The sequence below is a fragment of the Oncorhynchus nerka genome, linkage group LG28, assembly GCF_034236695.1.
Source record: "Oncorhynchus nerka isolate Pitt River linkage group LG28, Oner_Uvic_2.0, whole genome shotgun sequence".
NCBI classification, from domain to species: domain Eukaryota; kingdom Metazoa; phylum Chordata; class Actinopteri; order Salmoniformes; family Salmonidae; genus Oncorhynchus; species Oncorhynchus nerka.
Window position 1 is genome coordinate 43,086,050 of NC_088423.1, and position 21,580 is coordinate 43,107,629.

General features: G+C 42.5%; 1 long non-coding RNA gene across 1 annotated transcript; it reads right to left on the reverse strand.

Moving 5' to 3' along the window:
- Nucleotides 1-2,790: 2,790 nt before the first annotated feature.
- On the reverse strand, nucleotides 2,791-19,631 carry LOC135565569 (uncharacterized). The gene is made up of 3 exons (XR_010461693.1): nucleotides 19,563-19,631; nucleotides 19,025-19,193; nucleotides 2,791-2,893 (listed from the first exon to the last, which is right to left on the reverse strand). It is a non-coding gene; the product is annotated as an uncharacterized LOC135565569 (long non-coding RNA).
- Between the last annotated feature and the right edge of the window lie 1,949 nt (nucleotides 19,632-21,580).

Sequence of the window (21,580 nt, forward strand, 5' to 3'; positions counted from 1 at the left end):
TTTCCTTTATTTTGGTAGTTACCTGTAGCTCTTAGAAGTAGCTTTGGAGAGGCCTTGGGCAGGGAGCCAGGTCTGGAGCGTAGCCTGCCTACTATCACTTTCAAAAGGAACCCAGCTATTTCTCTGCCCAGGATATAGTCACAACCATGCAGCAGAGAAGACTAACCTCTGCCTTCTTTGTGGTACTATGAAACTCTCCCACCATGGAGGGTCAGGATGGATGCTTATTGGATGTATACATGACTGTGGAAAACACACACAATCAGTTGGTCTCGCTTTCTCTCCAGAACACTGAAAGATATTCTCATGGGCTAACTCACAAACGTGGAGGCAATTCAATGAGATACACATTAGGTGTAGGAGCTAAAAATACATCTCAGCAACAGCTGAAGGACAACGATAAGTTCTGTATATTTTGTTGGGTTAATGCAAAAGCAAAAAGTGAGAGAAAGGGCAGAATAGTGCCTTCGTATTCTGTCACATGAAAGAGGCTCTCTGCTCAGGCTCTACTCTGAGGCAGCTTCATACCGCATGGAGAAGGTGAGAGTTTCTGCAAACTGGTCCCAGGTTAGATATTTGTAGCACTTTCCTTACGGTAAGGTTATGATTGGAGTTAGGGTGATGGCTAATCTGATTGTAGATCTGCAAATAGGGGAATCTTCCATCAGGAGCATCACAGCCATTACTCCAACCAGCAGCAGGGAAAAGATGGGGTTCGTCAGTGGAGAGGCCTGACGCCAGGCATTGTAATATGTCAGGGTGTCTAACCAGAAGCAAAGACATCAAACCACTTAGTGGTATGGAGTCTCCAGGAAAACACTGTCCAGGACCCTGCTAACTGAATCAGATTACAAATCATAAAGAGGAATGGAACGCTAATAGCTATCGATTCGATCCAGGTTGCTCTTCCTTTTGAAGCGGTTCTCCATCTCTAACGTTGCTGTCAAATGCACTTGCACTTAACACGTCTAATTCTTCCAGTAGCTTTGATAGGACAATCTGCCTTAACCCAGAGCTGTGCGATCAACCAATCATAATTGGTTGCTAGAAATGACACAAACAGTTGACTGAAAAACTATCCCTCAAAATAAACAAGATATTTTGTATACTCGGGAAAAGTCACTCAGGGTTAGTCAGTGTCCACCCAGAAAATACATTTGGCACAGTCAGGGAACACAGCATTCCATAGCGCCCATATTACAGTATATACTCTGCCATTTCTAAACACTACCAAAGGCTTTACATGGCATATGACAACTGTTCTTTGTTGGTCTGATGAGAATCTACATGGATATTTCACGAGCAGCTTCCCGGCCAGCTCTGTGGACGTGACATACCAGCGATGCATCAGCAGCAGAGTGCGAGGGAGCGGGTTGGACTGCAACTCCCCATTGTCATCTGTGGAGAGGGATCACACCATAGAAAAGGAACAGTGAGAACACATCTACACTGAGTGTACAAAACATTCTAAACCCGGACTCTTTCCATGACATAGACTGACCAGGGGAATGCAGGTGAACGCTAGGATCCCTTATTGATGTCACCTGTGTAGCTGAAGTGAAGGAGACAGATTAAAGATGGATTTTTAAGCCTTGAGACATTTGGGACATGGATTGTTTACGTGTGCGATTCAGAGGGTGAATGGGCAAGGCAAAAGATTGAAGTGCCTTTGAATGGGGTATGGTAGTAGATGCCAGGCTCACCGGTTTGAGTGTATCAAGAGCTGCAACGCTGCTGGGTTTTACACGCTCAACAGTTTCCCGTGTGTATCAAGAATGGTCCACTACCCAAAGGACATCCAGCCAACTTGACACAACTGTGGGAAGCATTGGAGTCAACATGGCCCAGCAACCCTGTTGAACGCTTTCGCCACCTTGTAGAGTCCATGCGCTGATGAATTGAGGCTGTTCTGATGGCAAAAGGGAGTGCAACTCAATATTAGAAAGACATTCCTAATGTTTTGTACACTCAGTGTATACGGTATGGATCACATCACACACCACTGAGTTAGCTTCCCCACTGTGTTTCTGTGCCATACCAGGCAACTGCACCGCCCAAAACCGCAGGGCTCTTCAGAGGGTGGTGCGGTCTGCTCAAAGCATCACCGGGGCAAACTACCTGCCCTCCAGCACACCTACAGCACCCGATGTCACAGGAAGGCCAAAATGAGAATCAAGGACAACAACCACCCGAGCCACTGCCTGTTCACCCCGCTATCATCCAGAAGGCGAGGTCAGTACAGGTGCATCAAAGCTGGGAACGAGAGACTGAAAAACAGCTTCTATCTCAAGGCCATCAGACTGTTAAATAACCATTACTAGGCGGCTTCCACTCGGTTACGTAACCCTGCACCTTAGAGGCTGCTCTATATACATATATATAGACTTGAAGTCGCTAGCCACTTTAATAATGGAACACTAGTAACTTTAATCATGTTTACATCTTTTTGCTTTACTAATTTAATATGTACATACTGTATTCTATTCTACTGTATTTTTGTCAATGCCACTCCGACATTGATCGTCCCAATATTTATATATTTCTTAATTCCATTATGTTACTTATAGGTTGTGTGTATTGTTGTGAATTGTTAGATATTACTGCACTGTTGGAGATAGCAACACAAGCATTCTGCTACACCCACAATAACATCTGCTAAACATGTGTATGTGACAAATAAAATGTAATATGATTTGATTGGTCACTCACTAAAAGCCTGGATGCAGGCATCCAGTAGCATGTTGAGGGTGGCTGCCTTCCCCAGCGTCGATGTTCCCATGGTCCCACAGGACGACTCCTCACAGCAGAGATGGGTTCACGCCCCCCAAGCGGGAGAACACATGGTACACCACCACACCTGGAGGTCAGGGGTCAAAGTCTGCTCAGGAGCTCTCTGTGAGAAGAGGAGACACGGCCAGGCTAAATAAACATTGCTTTACATCCCTTCATAGGATTATTGTAAACACATGCAGACATGGGTGTGGATGTCGTTTATTCATCAGCACACGATCATAATTGCTGTTCTAATTGTGAACACATACACAGTCAATTCACCAGGTGTATTTCCATGTACGTTACATATGACCACTACATGGATGCTATACTAGGTTTTTCAATGGACAACAGTGGCTAGTGAAAAAAGCCGGTTCAGTGGATTCCTCCAGCATCATGCTCCTGTCCTCCACATCTGCAGGAGCTGGGCAGTCTTCTGAGAACTCCCATGGCAGCCATCAATGTTTAAGGACTTTCTGATATGCTCAGTGCGTGATACCACCAAAACAGCTCATGATTCCATACAAATTGCATAATACTCTTCAGGCCCAGTGAGCCGGACAAGACTGCAATGGCCTGGTTGGGGACTGGGTTTATGTAATCTGGATACTGTGGTTTCTCTCTGTCTGAAGAATATCAGTGATTGTCAGTTCATATCGTATCGCCACTGATGCCAACACAAAGTTAAGAAAAGTACAGACAATGTCATTTTAGAATGTTATTCTATTTTTTTAAGAATCCCAGATTAGATTTTACAACACAACAATAAAGGTTGATATAGCAGAGCGAGTTGTCTGTAGTGATGACATTAGAGGTGGCGTCATCGAAAGATTTGGTTGGTGGTTTTGGAAACCGTGGCTGATTTGGATTGGTTGCGGTAGTGGTGACGTGGGTAAGATCACTGAGGAGGACAAGCCAGTAAAAAAAACATATTACAACCTATATTGTGATAATTGCGTTGTTCGTTCTATAACCCATCACCACCGTGATGTACAAAAAGGCCGGGACAACAAAAAGACAACAGTCACACAGTGGTGGAATAAATCCAACCACACGTATGTTTGATTCATTACTAAACCAGAGAGCAACATCTGTGAAGTCCCTAAAGCAAACATTGCATGTAACAAACAGTTATATGACCTGCAAAATGGTCAAGCAAGTTGTTTTCGACAGTTTACGAAACAACTACTGATTTTGAACCACAGAGTTACCGCAAGTCAGCACAAAGAGAACAGGAGCACTGCCTCCGCTACTCCAGAACCATTTCCATTTAAACATCATCAAATCAACAAGGCTATATATATATATATATATATATATATATATATATATATATATATATATATATATATATATATATGCATAGTTTAATACTCTGAAAACCAACTTATAGATACCAAAAACTATTTATGTTGCTAAATATCATGTGGATGTCCATGGTACTGATTTCTGTCTCTGTGTGTGTGTGTGTGTGTGTGTGTGCGTGCGTGCTTGCTTGCAAATATTATTCTTTTTTGACTCACCCTACATGCAAACTAGTTGAACGACAATGCCATCCTCCGCTCTTTCATGTTGGCAAAGCGGTCTATGGCTCTGTCATACAATGCACTTTTAGTTTTTGTTGTCATAGGCTACCTAGATCAAATGCTTGATGCCTGACTTCCTCACATGGGCAACAATCAACCAGCTAAGTTAGATTGCTAATTAACGTGAGCCTGAAAGGGCTAGGCTTCATATTGCACTTCCATCGTCTCAGGCCAGTGGCACAACATATTAATTTATGGTTAGATCAGAATCGCCGTCATAATTATTTGTACAAGCCAATGATCCAAATCCCATCTCCATCCATGGCTTAGGAAAGGGCTAATTTAGCAAGCTAGATACAGCAGGACATCAACACAATCAGACCAGAAATGAAAATAACGTTTTGCTTAGGATGTGATTTGATTGGTGAGAAGCAAAATCCAAAATGGCCTTCAAACAGACCAGAAATGAAAATGACGTTTTGCTTAGGATGTGATTTGATTGGTGTGAAGCCAAATCCAAACTGACCTCCAAACAGACCAGACATAGCCTGCCTTGGTGAGCATTTTGCTGCACCAGGACAACCCGCAGTTGAGCTCAGCTCAACGCTGATTGGCTAATTATTGGTGGGGGCTAGGGTCAGGAGTGTGTGTGTGTGTGTGTGTGTGTGTGTGTGTGTGTGTGTGTGTGTGTGTGTGTGCGTGCGTGCGCGCGTGCGTGCGTGCGTGCGTGCCACATGCTTAATTCTGGAATTGAAATCAAGCCCTTGTCCCTTGACTGTAAGATGATTAGTGAGCTCTCTCTAGCTGCAGACAGAGCTGATAAGATCTTAAAAGATGGACATAGAATGGATGTGTTACCGTACTGACTACTATGTGTCCTTCAACTCCGATTCATCGTCGTTAATGTTAAGATGGATGATGTCCATGGCCTTGACTGAAGGCGACCTTTCTTAATTAAGGCTCGGCGACAAACATTCGTAAATCAAGGCCTAGTCTCGGATTGCCTTGGTGCGAACATTAATCAACTCTGCCATGGAGATTCATGTCAAGCTACCTACTTCAATCCCATCTCAAGCCTCCTGCCTACCACAGTTTCAGGTGCATTTGAAATGTAACAAACTGATGTACACTAGTTCCGTGATTAAGTCGCTCTGGATGAGAGCGTCTGCCAAATGACTAAAATGTGAAATGTAAATGTTCTACAACATACAGTATATATTGCATTTGAATAGTATGCATATATATATATTGATACATACATATTATTTCAATAGTCTATGCAAAGGGAAGAGCAAACGCGTGAGGAAGATTTGACCAACATTCAACTCAGTGGAAATATGTGACTCTGTTACGTTATTACCTAGCCAATAGCCTATCACTGCACTGAAACAAAACAGCAGATGCTTAGAGCCGAACTGGACATCATGACAGATATGCCCAAGCTTGTTAATCTCAAGCAATTACAGTTGATTAATAAGCATAAAGGCACTAACAGCAGCCCTCCTAACGGATAAGAGGTTGATCATGCACCACTGTTTTCCATCATGATCTGCGACATGATCTCCACTTCATGGACTTTGAAGCAATTACAAGAGCCATAACAATTGGTCTAAAATCCTACAAACTTCTACCCCTTATTCTGGGTATTTCACCTCCAACTCCCTGTGCAGTCAGTCACACAGTCTGCCTTTGTGTAGCTCCGCACAGAGCCAGAGTGCAGACAAAAGCCAAAAGCCAAGCAGCCTTGGAGGGTCACACTTCAATCAGCTGAGAGGAGCACTGATAAACCAACAACCAAAGGTCTCCAACTCGGCTACTGCTTTGACTCCAGGTTCACCATACATTTTGTGCTCAAAGCATACAGTGAGCTATTTGGTCAATACAGTTGTGAACACAGAGTTGTACAGTAGCGTCCTGAATGACATAATTAGTCTATGCTGTAAATGTTGTTCTGACCCCATAGTGCAGAGGGACAGACAGAACCAACATAAGCATCAGCTGTCAACTGGAAACGGCATGTTTCTCCACAAGCATGTCCAGTCAAAATGGTTCCACCTGGAACCAACACGGTTTCTTCAAAGGGTTCTCCTATAGGGACTGCCAAATAACCCTTTTAGGTTCTAGATAGACTAACCACAGTAGCCTTGTGGTTCGAGTGTCCGCCCTGAAAGGTTGGGATGAGTCTCTCAGCAATAAGGAGTTAGATTGGGGGTAAGGCCCTGCAATAGACTAGTGTCCTGTCCAGGGGGTGTACTTGTACATCAAGCTGCCTCATACTACAGAAACAGGATATTAACTGTTCTAGCGCACACAAGTCAAGGCTCGTTCAAGGCTACTTACTTACTTAATGGCAACACGAATGTTAGCAACACCTCCATTTGGTAAATCCATTAGGACCTCGCATTTATACTTCCACAAATACAGCAGGGAGCGTGTAGGTAATATTATTGCACCGACTACTGTATCTTACGCGCCGTAGTTACATGACACCGAATGACTGTTGAGTTTGTTGCCCAGTGGTAAACATCCCTTATGTGTCTTCTATATATATACCCATGACACTGTTGATCTTTGAATCCTTAAGACCACCCTGTGGGTGCTTGGAAAACATTCTGCATGTCGAAGAGCCTTTAGCTCTGAACTCTGATTAACAGAATGAAATGTGAGCAGAATGTTGTGGCAGAGCAGCAAGCTGTCTCAGGGATGTGCTAAAAGACATCTACTAAAAATGACCACAAAAGTACCTTCTACAATTTCTCCTCAACCAAAAAAAACCTTCCGCAACCTCTCTAAATCAAACGTCTTCTCCAACCAGAGAGAGACATCATGGTTAGCCACATCAGGGCAGGGGTGTACAGAAGCGTGCAGCACACGGCTCCTCGCGTGAAGAGTCTGCTGCCTTGAGCCCGAGAAGGACCTGGATCAGTAAATTGATTAATTGTCCATTCCGGGGTTATCAGGCAGGCAACTCCACCCCTACTCTCCACAAGGACACTCCCCTTGTCCAGAGCTGATAGGAGCGGACGGATGGAAGCAATATGACGGAAACTACTTAGGTATGGGCACCTTAGTACTATAGCAGTACTTAGTACTATTAGGTACTACAGCATATGAAAATGGAAGTGAATGTGGGCAGACGGGAGGTACAGTAAGTGAAAACACTTCTCTGTTGAAAAGAAGCCCTGCTCGACTCAGTATCACTACTTCATAATGCCATCCACAACACAAGTGAACCATAGAGAAATGAGAGGGAAGGAAGCTTGTTCTGAAAATGTCAATTCGAGGTGAACAGAATTCCTTCCTGCATTAAAGAAGCGCAGGAGCCGAAACTGAGCATCCATCGTGAAGGAAAGGGTCATGTGTTATTTATAATCTTGCATTTTCATGTTTGACTCATTTCCTATACGCCTCATACATATTTGATTGATTGTTCGGATGTGGATGTACAAGTACCGGGTGTATGCTCCGGCTCCAAGGGCGGAAGCAGAAAGCCTGTAGAGCTACAGTTAGATGACATGTTAGCTACAGTTAGATGACATGTTAGCTACAGTTAGCTACAGTTAGATGACATGTTAGCTACAGTTAGATGACATGTTAGCTACAGTTAGATGACATGTTAGCTACAGTTAGCTACAGTTAGATGACATGTTAGCTACAGTTAGATGACATGTTAGCTACAGTTAGATGACATGTTAGCTACAGTTAGCTACAGTTAGATGACATGTTAGCTACAATTAGCTACAGTTAGATGACATGTTAGCTACAGTTAGCTACAGTTAGATGACATGGATCCCTGTTAACTGTTCATTTTGATTTTTGATTTCACTTTTGTATATCATCTACCTCACTTGCTTTGGCAATGTTAACACATGTTTCCCATGCCAATAAAGCCCCTTGAATTGAATTGAATTGATCCCATACGATTGGCCTTGGGTGCAAAGGCTATATATTTCTTGCCACTCGTGTTCATATTCCAAGAAAGTGTGTAATGTGTCCTTCTGTTTGTCACAGATTGACAGCAGGTAATCTGTCTGTTTTCCAGGAAGCTTTACCCTTGAGACCCCTCTCTATACAGCTTTAAAACACTTAAATGGTCACTATAGGCAATCCCACAGCTAGACACACTGCTATATGAATGTGGGCGCATTTGGGGTAAAGGAGTACTAAGGACATTTCCAATTTCAACACAAAGGGTGTCCTCATATAGCAGCAGCTTTGAGGGCACTATATAAATATGGAACAGTTTTATATTATTTGTTATTATCAGGAGGATAGGATGAATCCGGTAAAGTAACCTCAATACACACACACACACACACACACACACACACACACACACACACACACACACACACACACACACACACACACACACACACACACACACACACACACACACACACACACACACACACATACACACACACACCTCTACAATCCCACCTGTTCTGACAACTACCCCCATCACCATTGCCTGACCACCACACTATTGATACCAACACCTCTACACAACCCAATCATGTATCTGAGGTGCCTGAGGTTACTGGCTGAGGTAACAACAGCAACTGATGACAACACAGTAACAAGGCCATGTGTACACGTTAAAACACACTATGGACGGGATTCCATACTGGACAGTTACACCCTCTAGATCATCATTATCACTAGATCCTAACAATGCAGTCAAACGTCAAACAGCAAAAATGTAAAGAAAAACAGCAGAAAAGAAAAGCAAGAAATAAATCCAACGAATCCAATTAACAATCCAAATAGCACTGTAGCACTATCAAAATGCAATCTATACATATGTACACCAGGGGAATATACACAAGATAAACCATTATCAAAGTGACTGCAAAAGCGATTGTGCATGTAATGCTTTTATTATGAAGGTGCATTTTTACAGTGAAAGTTATCTTCCCCAAACTTCAAACTCACGTATGAAAGTTAGGCTCTAGACTTGTTGTAAAATCAAATCAAATGTTATTGGTCACATACACGTGTTTAGCAGATGTTATTCCGGGGTATAACGAAATGCTTGTCCTTCTAGTTCTGACAGTGCAGCAATATCTAACAAGTAATATCTAACAATTTCACAACAAATACCTAATACACACAAATCTAAGTAAAGGAATGGAATTAAGAATATATAAGTATATGGATGAGCAATGTCAGAGCGGCATAGGCTCAGATACAGTAGATAGTATAGAAAACAGTATATACTGTACATATGAGATGAGTAATGCAAGATATGTAAACATTATTAAAGTGACATTATTAAAGTGACTAGTTTTTCATTTATTAAAGTGGCCAATGATTTCAAGTCTGTATGTAGGCAGCATCCTCTCTGTGTTAGTGATGGCTGTTAAACAGTCTCATGGCCTTGAGATAGAAGTTGTTTTTCAGTCTCTCGGTCCCAGCACCTATACCGACCTCGCCTTCTGGATGGTAGTAGGGTGAACAGGCAGTGATGGGTGGTTGTTGTCCTTGATGATCTTTTTGGGCTTCCTTTGACATCGGGTGCTATAGGTGTCCTGGAGGGCAGGTAGTTTTTCCCTGGTAATGCGTTGTGCAGACCGCACCACCCTCTCGAGAGCCCTGCGGTTGTGGGCGGTGCAGTTGCCGTACCAAGCGGTGATACAGCCCGACAGGATGCTCTCAACTGTGCATCTGTAAAAGTTTGGGTGACAAGCCACAGTTTAGGTGACAGGTCACATTTAGGTTGAAGAGGCGCTGCCGCGTCTTCTTCACCACACTGTCTGTGTGGGTGGACCATTTCAGTTTGTCAGTGATGTGTACGCCGAGGAACTTAAAACTTTCCACCTTCACCACATAAGTTCCTTATGTGGATACACATAAGTTCCTTATGTGGATAGGGGGGTACTCCCGCTGTTTTCTGAAGTCCACAATCCTCTCCTTGGTTTTGTTGACGTTGAGTGAGAGATTGTTTTTCTGACACCACACTCCGAGAGCCCTCACCTCCTCCCTGTAGGCTGCCTCGTCGTTGTTGGTGATCAAGCCTACTACTGTTGTGTCGTCTGCAAACTTGATGATTGAGTTGGAGGCGTGCGTGGCCACACAGTCATGGGTGAACAGGGAGTACAGGAGGAGGCTGAGAGCGCACCCTTGTGTGGCCCCAGTGTTGAGGCTCAGTGAAGTGGAGATGTTGTTTCCTACCTTCACCACCTAGGGGCGGCCCGTCAGGAAGTCCAGGACCCAGTTGCACAGGGCGGGGTTCATACCCAGTGCCCATAGCTTAGTGATGAGCTTGGAGGGCACTATGTGTTAAGGGCTGAGCTGTAGTCGATGAACAGGATTCATAGTTATTTCTCTTGTCCAGGTGGGATAGAGCAGTGTGCAGTGCAAGGGAGATTGCGTTGTTCGTGGATCTGTTGGGGCGGTATGCAAATTGAGGTGGGTGTAAGGTGTTGGGTAAGGTGGAGATGATATGGCCCTTAAATAGCATCTCAAAGCACTTCATGATGACTGAAGTGAGTGCTACGGGGCGATAGTCATTTAGTTAAATTATCTTCGCTTTCTTTTTACAGGAACAACGGTGGTTAAGAGACACATTTCAACATCATGTGTAACCTCGTGAAATGTGGGCACAATCAGAATGTGGACAAGATCAGGAAACACAAAGCATGTTATAACCAGGTATAAACAGGGCTTAAAGGGGCAATCTATGTTTGCTACATCCATTATTGGACTTTTAAGTTCATCATATATACTCATGGATTCCTGAAGAATATACAGTTGAAGTCGGAAGTTTACATACACCTTAACCAAATACATTTAAACTGAGTTTCACAATTCCTGACATTTAATCCTAGTAAAAATTCATTGTCTTAGGTCAGTTATCACTTTATTTTAAGAATGTGAAATGTCAGAATAATAGTAGAGAGAATGATTTATTTCAGCTTTTATTTCTTTCATCACATTCCCAGTGGGTCAGAAGTTTACATACACTCAATTAGTATTTGGTAGCATTGCCTTTACATTGTTTAACTTGGATCAAACGTTTCGGGTAGCCTTCCACAAGCTTCCCACAATAAGTAGGGTGAATTTTGGCCCATTCCTCCTGATAGAGCTGGTGTAACTGAGTCAGGTTTGTAGGCCTCCTTGCTCACACACTCTTTTTCACTTCTGCCCACACATTTTCTTTAGAATTCAGTTCAGGGCTTTGTGATGGCCACTCCAATATCCTATCCTTTGTTAAGCCATTTTGCCACTTTGGAAGTATGCTTGGGGTCATTGTCCATTTGGAAGACCCATTTGCAACCAAGCTTTAACTTCCTGATTGATGTCTTGAGATGTTGCTTCAATATATCCACATAATTTTCATTCCTCATGTTGCCATCTATTTTGTGACGTGCACCAGTCCCTCCTGCAGCAAAACACCCCCACAACATGATGCTGCCACCCCAGTGCTTCATGGTTGGGATGGTGTTCTTCCGCTTGCAAGTCTCCCACTTTTTCCTCCAAACATAATGATGGTCAGTAGGGCCAAACAGGTCTATTTTTGTTTCATCAGACCAGAGGACATTTCTCTAAAAAGTACTATTATTTGTCCTCATGTGCAGTTGCGAATCGAAATCGGGCTTTTTTATGGCGGTTTTGGAGCAGTGGCTTCTTCCAAGCTGAGTGGCCTTTCAGGTTATGTCGATATAGGACTCGTTATACTGTGGATATAGATACTTTTGTACCTGTTTCCTCTGGCATCTTCACAAGGTCCTTTGCTGTTGTTCTGGGATTGGTTTGCACTTTTCGCACCAAAGTATGTTAATCTCTTGGAGACAGAACGCGTCTCCTGCCTGAGCGGTATGATGGCTGCGTGGTCCCATGGTGTTTATACTTGCATACTAATGTTTGAAAATATAAAGTTGGTACCTACAGGCATTTGGAAATTTCCCCCAAGGATGAACCAGACTTGTGGAGGTCTACAATTATTTTTCTGAAGTCTTGGCTGATTTATTTTGATTTTCCCATGATGTCAAGCAAAGGGTCACTGAGTTTGAAGGTAGGCCTTGAAATATATCCACAGGTACACCTCCAATTGACTCAAATGATGTCAATTAGCCTATCTGAAGCTTCTAAAGCCTTGACACACTTTTCTGGAATTTTCCAAGCTCTTTAAATTTACAGTCAACTTAGTGTATGTAAACTTCTGACCCACTGGAATTGTGATACAGTGAATGATAAGTGAAATAATCTGTCTGTAAACAATTTTTGGAAAACGTAGATGTCCTAACCAACTTGCTGAAACTGTAGTTTGTTAACAAGACATTTGTGGAGTGTTTGAAAAACAAGCTTTAATGACTCCAACCTAAGTGTATGGAAACCTCCGACTTCAACTGTATGAATGCCCATACGCTTAGTTCAATTGTCTAACCCCATCAGAACCCAATAAAAAAACCAATGTATTTGTAAACAAACAGTGTAGCACCTCAAAACATAATTAAAACTGTAATTTTACATCTATCGCACTGTCTATGAATTTGAGAGTAGTTCAAATTCTCCAGCCCAGTCTCTCAGCCACAATCCCCTACGTATTTATTTTATCAGTATTGTCATGTATTGTCATGTTATGTCTTGTCCCTGTGCTTTCTCTTCTCTTCGTTTCCCCCTGCTGGTCGTATTAGGTTACTTTCTCTCTCTCTATCTCTCTCTCTCTCTATCGTTCCGTTCCTGCTCCCAGCTGTTCCTCATTCTCCTAACGACCTCGTTTACTCTCTCACACCTGTCCCCTCTTTTGCCCTCTGATTAAGTCTCTATTTCTCTCTCTGTTTCTGCTTCTGTCCTTGTCGGATTCTTGTTTGCTTTGCCCTTGTCCCGTCCCGTCGTAATCTGCCTCTTCATCAGATGCTGCGTGTGAGCAGGTGTCTCTGTCCTCTACGGCCCGCGCCTACCCGGAGGGACCAGCAGTCTGTTGCCGCTAGCCCTGCTATTCTCCTCTACTACTAGAAGGGGGACTCTCCTGTAAAGATTGAGGATTTATGTTTTCCCTGTTTGGACATCTCCTGTAAAGATTGAGGATTTATGTTTTCCCTGTTTGGACATTAAAAGACTCTGTTTCTGTTAAATCGCTTTTGGGTCCTCACTCACCTGCATAACAAGTATAGCTAGAACTTTACATTTGATTCGATACTCCCGCATTCAAATGTTTTATATGAGGCGACAGTACAGAATGTCACCTTTATTTTGACAGCATTTTTATACATACCTGTTTACCGTTTAGAAATAAAAGCACTTTATGTATCTAGTCCACCCATTTGACGGTGTCATAAGTTTGGACAAATGAACTTACAGTGCCTAGATAAAAGGCTACACCCCTCTTGGATTTCACATTTGATTTTATAATAAAGTGGGATTAAAATGTATTTAATGTTGTCAATGATCTGCAGTACACCTAACACTCTGTAATGTCAAAGTGGAAGAAAAATGTAATTTTTTGTGTAAGATTATTGAAAAATTAAACACTACTATACCTTAATTAAATACACCCCAACATTTTTGAAACACCTTTGGCAGTGATTACAACTGTGAGTCATCTTGGATGTGTCTCATAAGAGCTGTATTGTAATTGGAGATCATGGCCGGACAGCAATTTTCAAGTCTTGCCAAAGACTTTCAAGCCGATTTAAGTCAAAACTGTAACTTGGCCACTCAGGAACATTCACTTGGTAAGTAACTACAGTGTAGATTTGGCCTTGTGTTGTAGATTATTGTCCTGCTGAAAGGTCCATTCCTTTACCAGTGTCTGTAAAGCAGACTGAAGCAGGTTTTCCGCTCAGATTTTGCCTGTGCATATCTCCATCCCGTTTCATTTTTTAAAAACTCCCCAGTCTTCGCCAATGTCAAGCATTTCCCATACCATGATTCAGCCACCACCACGCATTAAATTAAGGAGGCAATTACTCAGTGATGTGTTGAATTTTCCTCAAATATTAGGCTTTTCATTTAGGACAAAAGTGTATTCCTTTCAATGTTTTTTTAATATTATTACTTTACTGCATTGGTACATACATGTTTTAGAATATTCTGTATATTTTTAATCTTCTTTTCACTCTGTCATTTAGGTCATTATTGTTTATTCACTACAATGTTGTTGATCCATCCTCAGTTCTCTCCCATCACAGCCATTGAAATCTAGCTGTTTTAAAATCACCAATGGACTTATTTTAACATCCCTGAGCAGTTTCCTTCCTCTCCTGCAGCTCAGTTCAGAAGGACCACTGCATCTGTGATGTGTTTGGGCTGTTTAATACATCATCCACAGCATAATTATACAGTTGACGATGCTTAAAGAGATATTCAATATCTTGTTAACGTTACCCATCTACCAATCACTGCCGTTCTTTATTGAAATTCAATACTTGACTGAGGGACCTTACAGATGTCGCATGTATGGGGAAGAGAGGAAGGTGTAGTCATGAAAAAAATCATTTCAAAGCCCCTATTATTCCACACAGAGTGAATCCCTATCACTTATTATGCGATTTGTTAAGGCAAAGGGGGGTGAATGCTTATGCAACGACTATATTTATATAGTTATTACATTTGTATTAATTGGTAAAAATGTGTAGAATTTTCTCTTTAATTTGACCTTATGAAGTATTTTCTGTAGATCAATTACTAAAAATTACAATAAAATCAATTTCAATCCCACTGTGAGTTTTAATTTTAAGTGAGTGTAGACTTTCTATAGGCAGTATAAATGTGTACTAAAGTAGTCAAAAGTGTAGTATTTGGTCCAAGCACACAATGACTACGTCACGCTTGCGACTCCACAAACTTGCTGGATGCATTTGCAAGACATTCTAACCTCTCAACCATAACAGGGGGGGTTATAATTTGAGGGGGTATGATCCTTGTGCCTCTTACTTTCTCACTCCTCCATTATCCATGATTCATTCTAGATTATCCGTAATCATGATAGAATACATCCAAATTCACGCAGAAGTATTCAGAAACATATTCTCTTATTTCGGGTAAAAGTGACTCCAACATGACATAATACATGATTTACCATTAATTTCCAATGTGCGCAATATAATCTGAAACACAACGAAAACAAACTGCAAATCCATCCAACAAGTTTGTCATTTCTAAACGATAAAACAGATATGTAGGAAAATACCCTTAAATACTGTCGCCTCATATGAAACATTTGATTTCAAATTCAAAATGCTGGAGTACAGAGCCAAATCAAAAGTTTTAGCTTCACTGTCCAAACAAATACGTAGGGGAGTGTATTTATCAAATCAGTGGCTGAGTGGCGGCTTGTTAATTGTTTGATCAGCACATTGTCTCTTTAAGTGATATGCTATCTTCTTATTACGTAACAACCCCATGAGTAGATTGGTGTGTGTGTGTGTGTGTGTGTGTGTGTGTGTGTGTGTGTGTGTGTGTGTGTGTGTGTGTGTGTGTGTGTGTGTGTGTGTGTGTGTGTGTGTGTGTGTGTGTGTGTGTGTGTGTGTGTGTGTGTGTGTGTACATCCCTGGCTGCCTAAGTATGTGTGTGCGTGATCTAGCATGGTGGGCTGTTTGCTAAGAATCCCCTCCAGGTTTTGTCATGCAGTTCACTTAATCTATTATGTAGCATGTTATTATGATTAATGTATGCAAGTCTTCATTCTGGACTAGGTTCTCTTGTCAAGATACGTCAATATTTCAAGCTCGCTCAATTTCAGAGCGTTTGGCAACAAACAGAAAATGTCATCAACAAAAAAAGAATGTGTTTCCAACGATGGGGAGTTTTCTTACGACTCCAGTGGGATTGTCCCAGAGAGATGAGGTGGACAACTTACAGTAGAATGTGTTGCATTGTGGGAAAGCTGGTTATTTCACATGAGCTGTGGTGAGCAGCTACCTGTAAACAAATGTACTTAAACATGGTCCACCGGTGTCTGTGGTGGGGGACTACGTGTTTTTTGCTTTAACACCAATGTCATATGTGGTGGTGAGGATATTTCTCTCTGTCTCCTCCGATCAAATGGTGGCAGAACTGGCGCGTGCACAAGAACACTCCTCAGACCCCCTAGAAAAGGGATTCTCAACGAGGAGGGCCCAGAACCTAGAGGGCCTCAATTAATTTTCCGAGGGGTATTCATGGACAAGCAGGGAAGAACAATGACATCATTTTTTGGGTGGAAGAGTACTGTCTGACTGGACAATTACACAGAAAACTATAAATATATAGGTCAGAGGCCAGTCAAACTAGACATCGGCAAGTATTGATAGACAGAACACACACACACACACGCACACACACACACACACACACACACACTCTATAAATAGCCCCAGGGTTTACTGGAAACAAAAGCCCCGGCCCACGGCTGCTCTGCAAATAACAATCTGTGTAGACTTGCTGGAAACAGAAGGAGGGAGAGGCAAAGAGAGAGGAGTGTGTGAGAGAGAGAGAGAGAGAGAGAGAGAGAGAGAGAAAGAGGTGTGTGAACATTTGTGAACCTTTCCCCTCAGATTTGTCCTATTTTTAAAATTTATTTTTATGTTAAATCAAGTACCAAACTTAATTTTAAGTCCACATTTTATCATCATAATAAAAAAAAGATCTGTCTGTGGTATTTTGCAGAGGGGGCACACTGACTGGACCATGCAAAGACTACTTCTAACTCCCCCCCATTCTCCTCAGTAAGTGGTTCCTTCTGATGTGCACCACAGAGCAAAGATATGCTACGTCAGTGGAGGAGGAGAGAGACAGTGTTGATGGGTGCATGACGCCGCTGTGTGTGTGTGAGAGACAGAGAGAGAGAAAGAGAGAGAGGAAGAGGAAGAGGAAGAGAGGGAGATGAAGAGAAAGGTGGATAAGAGACAGTAAAAGACACAGAGGAAGAGAGCACTCTCCCATGGTAGTGATTTATCTCTCCCTCTCAGTTGTCTGCTGGTCATAATTAATCAGCTGGCAGGTACAGGTGGAGCAGATAGGGGTGCCGATCGAAGAGAGAGCGAGGGAGAGGAAAGAGAGAACGGAGAGAGGGATCGAGAGACAGAGAGGAGAGAGAAAGAGGGAAGGAAGAGAGGAGTACCTGGCTATCTCAGGCTGGTATCTGACTGGGACCTGACAGGCAATATAGGTGTGGGGAGGACTGTCAAGTGCCTGAGGCACTCTCTGTCTAGTCACAAGCTCCAGATGTACTTTGACATTACGTTTTCAAAAGGGGAATGATCTTTTATGTTGCCTATCTAATAGCTTAGCGAGAGAGACAGAAAAGTTAGGTAAAGAAAGGAATAATAAAACAAGCATGTGACTAGAATATAGTGTCCTCCGTTCTCTCAGGATCTATAGCTACTGTTGCTACTGCCGAACACTGACGCATAGAAAGTCTGCAGTGGTAACGCTATTACTATGCATTATGATCATAGTATTACTATATTTTTACCCAATATAGCTATTATATCATCAACTATTACACTAACTTAATTAAACTGCTATACTGTTTTAGCATCCTCTGTGTTGATTACACAAGGACAGCTTGTGTGCAAGATGTGTGATCATCTTCACTGTAGGTAAGTTGCCGAATCCCCTCCACAACCCCCACATGTTAACTGCCTTTTCTTAAATTCATGTTCTTTTATAAATCTCAATGAGGCTGTCAGGGAGCCACCCCTCTGTGATGTCATCCGCCACGCTTCAAACACGCCATGGGTGACACAGGGCAAAGTTAAATTTAATGTCTTGGACACACACACACACACACACACACACATACACATACAGTATGTATACTGATAAAAAATATATAAACGCAACATGCAACAATGTCAAAGATTTTACTGAGTTACAGTTCAAAGAAGAAAATCTGTCAATTGAAATAAATAAATGAGGCCCTAATCTATGGATTTCACGATTGGGCAGGGGCGCAGCCATGGGTGGGGAAGGCATAGGCCCACCCACTGGGGAGCCAGGTCCACCCACTGTGGAGCCAGGCCCAGCCAATCAGAATGAGTTTTTCCCCACAAAAGGGCTCTAGTACAGACAGAAATACTTCTTGACATGCCACACCTGTCAAGTGGATGGATTATCTTGGCAAAGGAGAAATGCTCACTAAAAAGGATATAGCAAGGATATAAACAAATTTGTGCCCACAATTTGCGATAAATTAGCTTTTTTGTGCATATGGAACATTTCTGGGATCTTTTTTTTCGGCTCCTGAAAAATGAGACGAACAGTTGACACGTTTATATTTTTGTTCAGTGTACATCAACATGCACACACACTTTTTTTGTTACAGAAGTTTTTACACGGACACACGCTCACAGCAAATACCACCTCACTTGCAACACTGCTTATCAGACCGGCCTTGAGGCTAAATTAAAGTAGTGCATCTCTCTATGTGCCCCAGACGCTGACACTCGGTCATATTTTTGACAGAGTTATAAGTTACTGCAATGGTAGCAACTCATTTCCAGAGCTCATTAACAAACAAACGGGGTGGGATTTCTCCCCGATTTTCTTTAGGAAACACATTGTCCAAAAACACCTGTTCCACCAACTTCTCTCAATCAAATATTTATCCTCCAACAACAGCACACCGCCTTCTTTTCCCGCCCGTCTCCCTGAAATCTCTACTCAACTTCAACATTCAGGTGAAAAGAGCCTTTGTGATGTGCGTTATAGTTCAGTTGCTGAGTCTGGCAGACACTGTGAGAGTCTCCAGTCTCAGCTGGAGCTGAATTTGCTGTGTAGCATATTGTTCTTACCTCTGTCTCTTCTTCGGTATGGCTTACTCTCAGTGGGACAGGAGTAGTTGAGTCCTGACTCTGGTCATGCTGTGGAAACTTTCCACTCAAGCTTAGGCAGCGGTGCTCTGACAGTGTGAGCGACTCTCGCTCTCAGCTGCACCAGAGAGGCTAAACAAAAACAGCGGTGCTGTGCAGAGAAAGAAGCATGTGATCACAGCCCTCTGTGTCTGCTCTCTCTCGCTCTCTCTCTCTTTCTCTAGTGAACACTCTCTTGAACACATTCTCTTGAACACACTCCTTTTCTCTGTGCTCTACACTCTGAGCGCTCCCTCTTCTCTCTGAGCACTCTGAGCGCTCCCTCTCCCTCTCTCACACACAAAAAAAGGATCCAAACATTTCAAAGGTCCCTGTATGCATGGCACTCAAGGGCTGAAACACACACGCACACACACACGCGCGCACGCACGCACGCACGCACGCACGCACACACACACACACACACACACACACACACACACACAATCTCTCCTCTCTATCTCACTATCAATGCTCTTACACTTTCTCTCAGATCACTCCTCTCGCTCTTTGGGGCTGAGTCTGGTGCAGGCTCTCTCCCCACCTCATGACATTTGAAGCTATGTGAAGCAGTTCTGGCTGCAAGAGTAGAGTTGTATCAGCCAATCAAATACTTCCTCCATACATGAACTTAGGCATGCGCACACATTTGAAGCATAATTTTCAAACACGTACGCAAGCAGGCATGCACACACACACAAACAAGCACACACACATGCCTGCCAATCACGTAGTCCCTTCACAGCCAATCTGTGTAATAATTCCACGTGGATTGGATTTGAGAAAGAGGGTCTGTTCTGTTCAAATAGGAGCTGTATAAATCAGATTAGATACTGCTGTCTTCCTTGCTATGGTGGAGAACAGGTTTACAGTCCAGACAAGACCTGTCTACTGCAAGTGGTTCTCAAAGCAAACTAACCCAGATACAGATGAGAGCTGTTAGTGATAGCCACTGACCTGTAGGGTGTTATAGGCTGTAGATTTTCTCTCCAATTCGATACGTCCTGATTAGGGGTGGCGAGCACTGATTGAAGTTACCTCGTTAGTCAGGATGTGTTACCCCTCTATGGACAGATGAGACTCCCACGAACACAATGGTGTTCACAAGCGTCTTGGGACTTGTCTGAAGTCGATACAGCTACACACTAATATGACCCCTCTGTGGAAAGGTGAGACCCTCACGAACACGTACATGTCATTATTTTGCTCTAGGAAGCCCACAGGCCTCACAAGACTCGTCTGAATGTCCCCCAGTACCAGTTGAAAAAAATGAATGGAAGTACTGTATAATATGGACACTGATTAGTGACAACCCTTTTTTTAATGTTTCCTGATCTTTCTTATATCTCTCAAATATAGGACAGACACTTCAGAACAAACTTCTTTTAGATTTTTTGGGGGGGGTCTTTCTGTTGTTCCATGTATTGAATCTGTTATTCAATGCTCTTGGATGGGCTAATAGCAGTAAGGCCAAAACCAATTTTTCATTACATTTAAAAACATATATATTGTATATTTTTTATACTTCAAGGGGTCTTAAAATATAAAATCAAATAGCTAAATGATCCTTGGTATGACCTTCTTAAAACAATTCCATATAGCTTAGTAGAACCCCTCCCTGGCATTGTTTTAAGAGGAGAATTTGGGAGAGCCACACCCCACCTTAGAGCTTCCACTTTAGCTAGTCAAACAAAGCCTGAATCTGCTTTTTATCCCCTGTTAAGTTTGGTCCATATTCTTTGTTACGCCTCATTCTAAATGGGTGTGGGCTTTTCCTTCAGATTGTCTTTTCAGACAACATTTATTTTGTAGCGTTTCTGTCACTGACAAACAATGTAGGGGGGTTATAAGACTGGTGAAATCAGTTTAACAATGTAATAAGCACAGAAAAAAATACATGGAAGCATTTGTGGAAAATCCTACTTGGGGAGATACTAGATAAATGTAAGAAGGCAAATCTGATTAGTATGACATCTACCCATTCATAATACGTTGTCAAATAGTTACTTGATGCTGTTTTGGTGGAGAAGGAAATACTTCTGGAGAGAGGGGACGATTAAAAGGGTGCTACAGGTAGTAGAGCAAACCTTGTAGACGTGTAGCTGCAGGAGGTAGAACTACAGGAAAAAATGGATCAACAGAGATTAGAGTTTGATTGAAAGAAATGGGAACTTGGGTTAGAGCATGCGATTTGATTAAAAGAGTTAGATCTGGAAGCACTCAGTATCCATTCAGGCCATCATGCACTCTCAACAGCGTTCGATCTTGGTAGGAACATCTGGCTTGTACCGCCTTTCAATGAAATGGAGGTGGACGTACGTGTATATTTTACTCTGTTTGAGCCGATTGCCACAGCCCTAAAAGAGCCACGCAATATCTGGTCGCTGCTCCTCCAAAAGTGTTTTCATGGGAAAAGCTCAACATCTACGCCACTCTATCTCATGATCTCAGGGTTCAGATCATGACACTGTTAATGCTGCCATCTTTCGGGCTTACGAG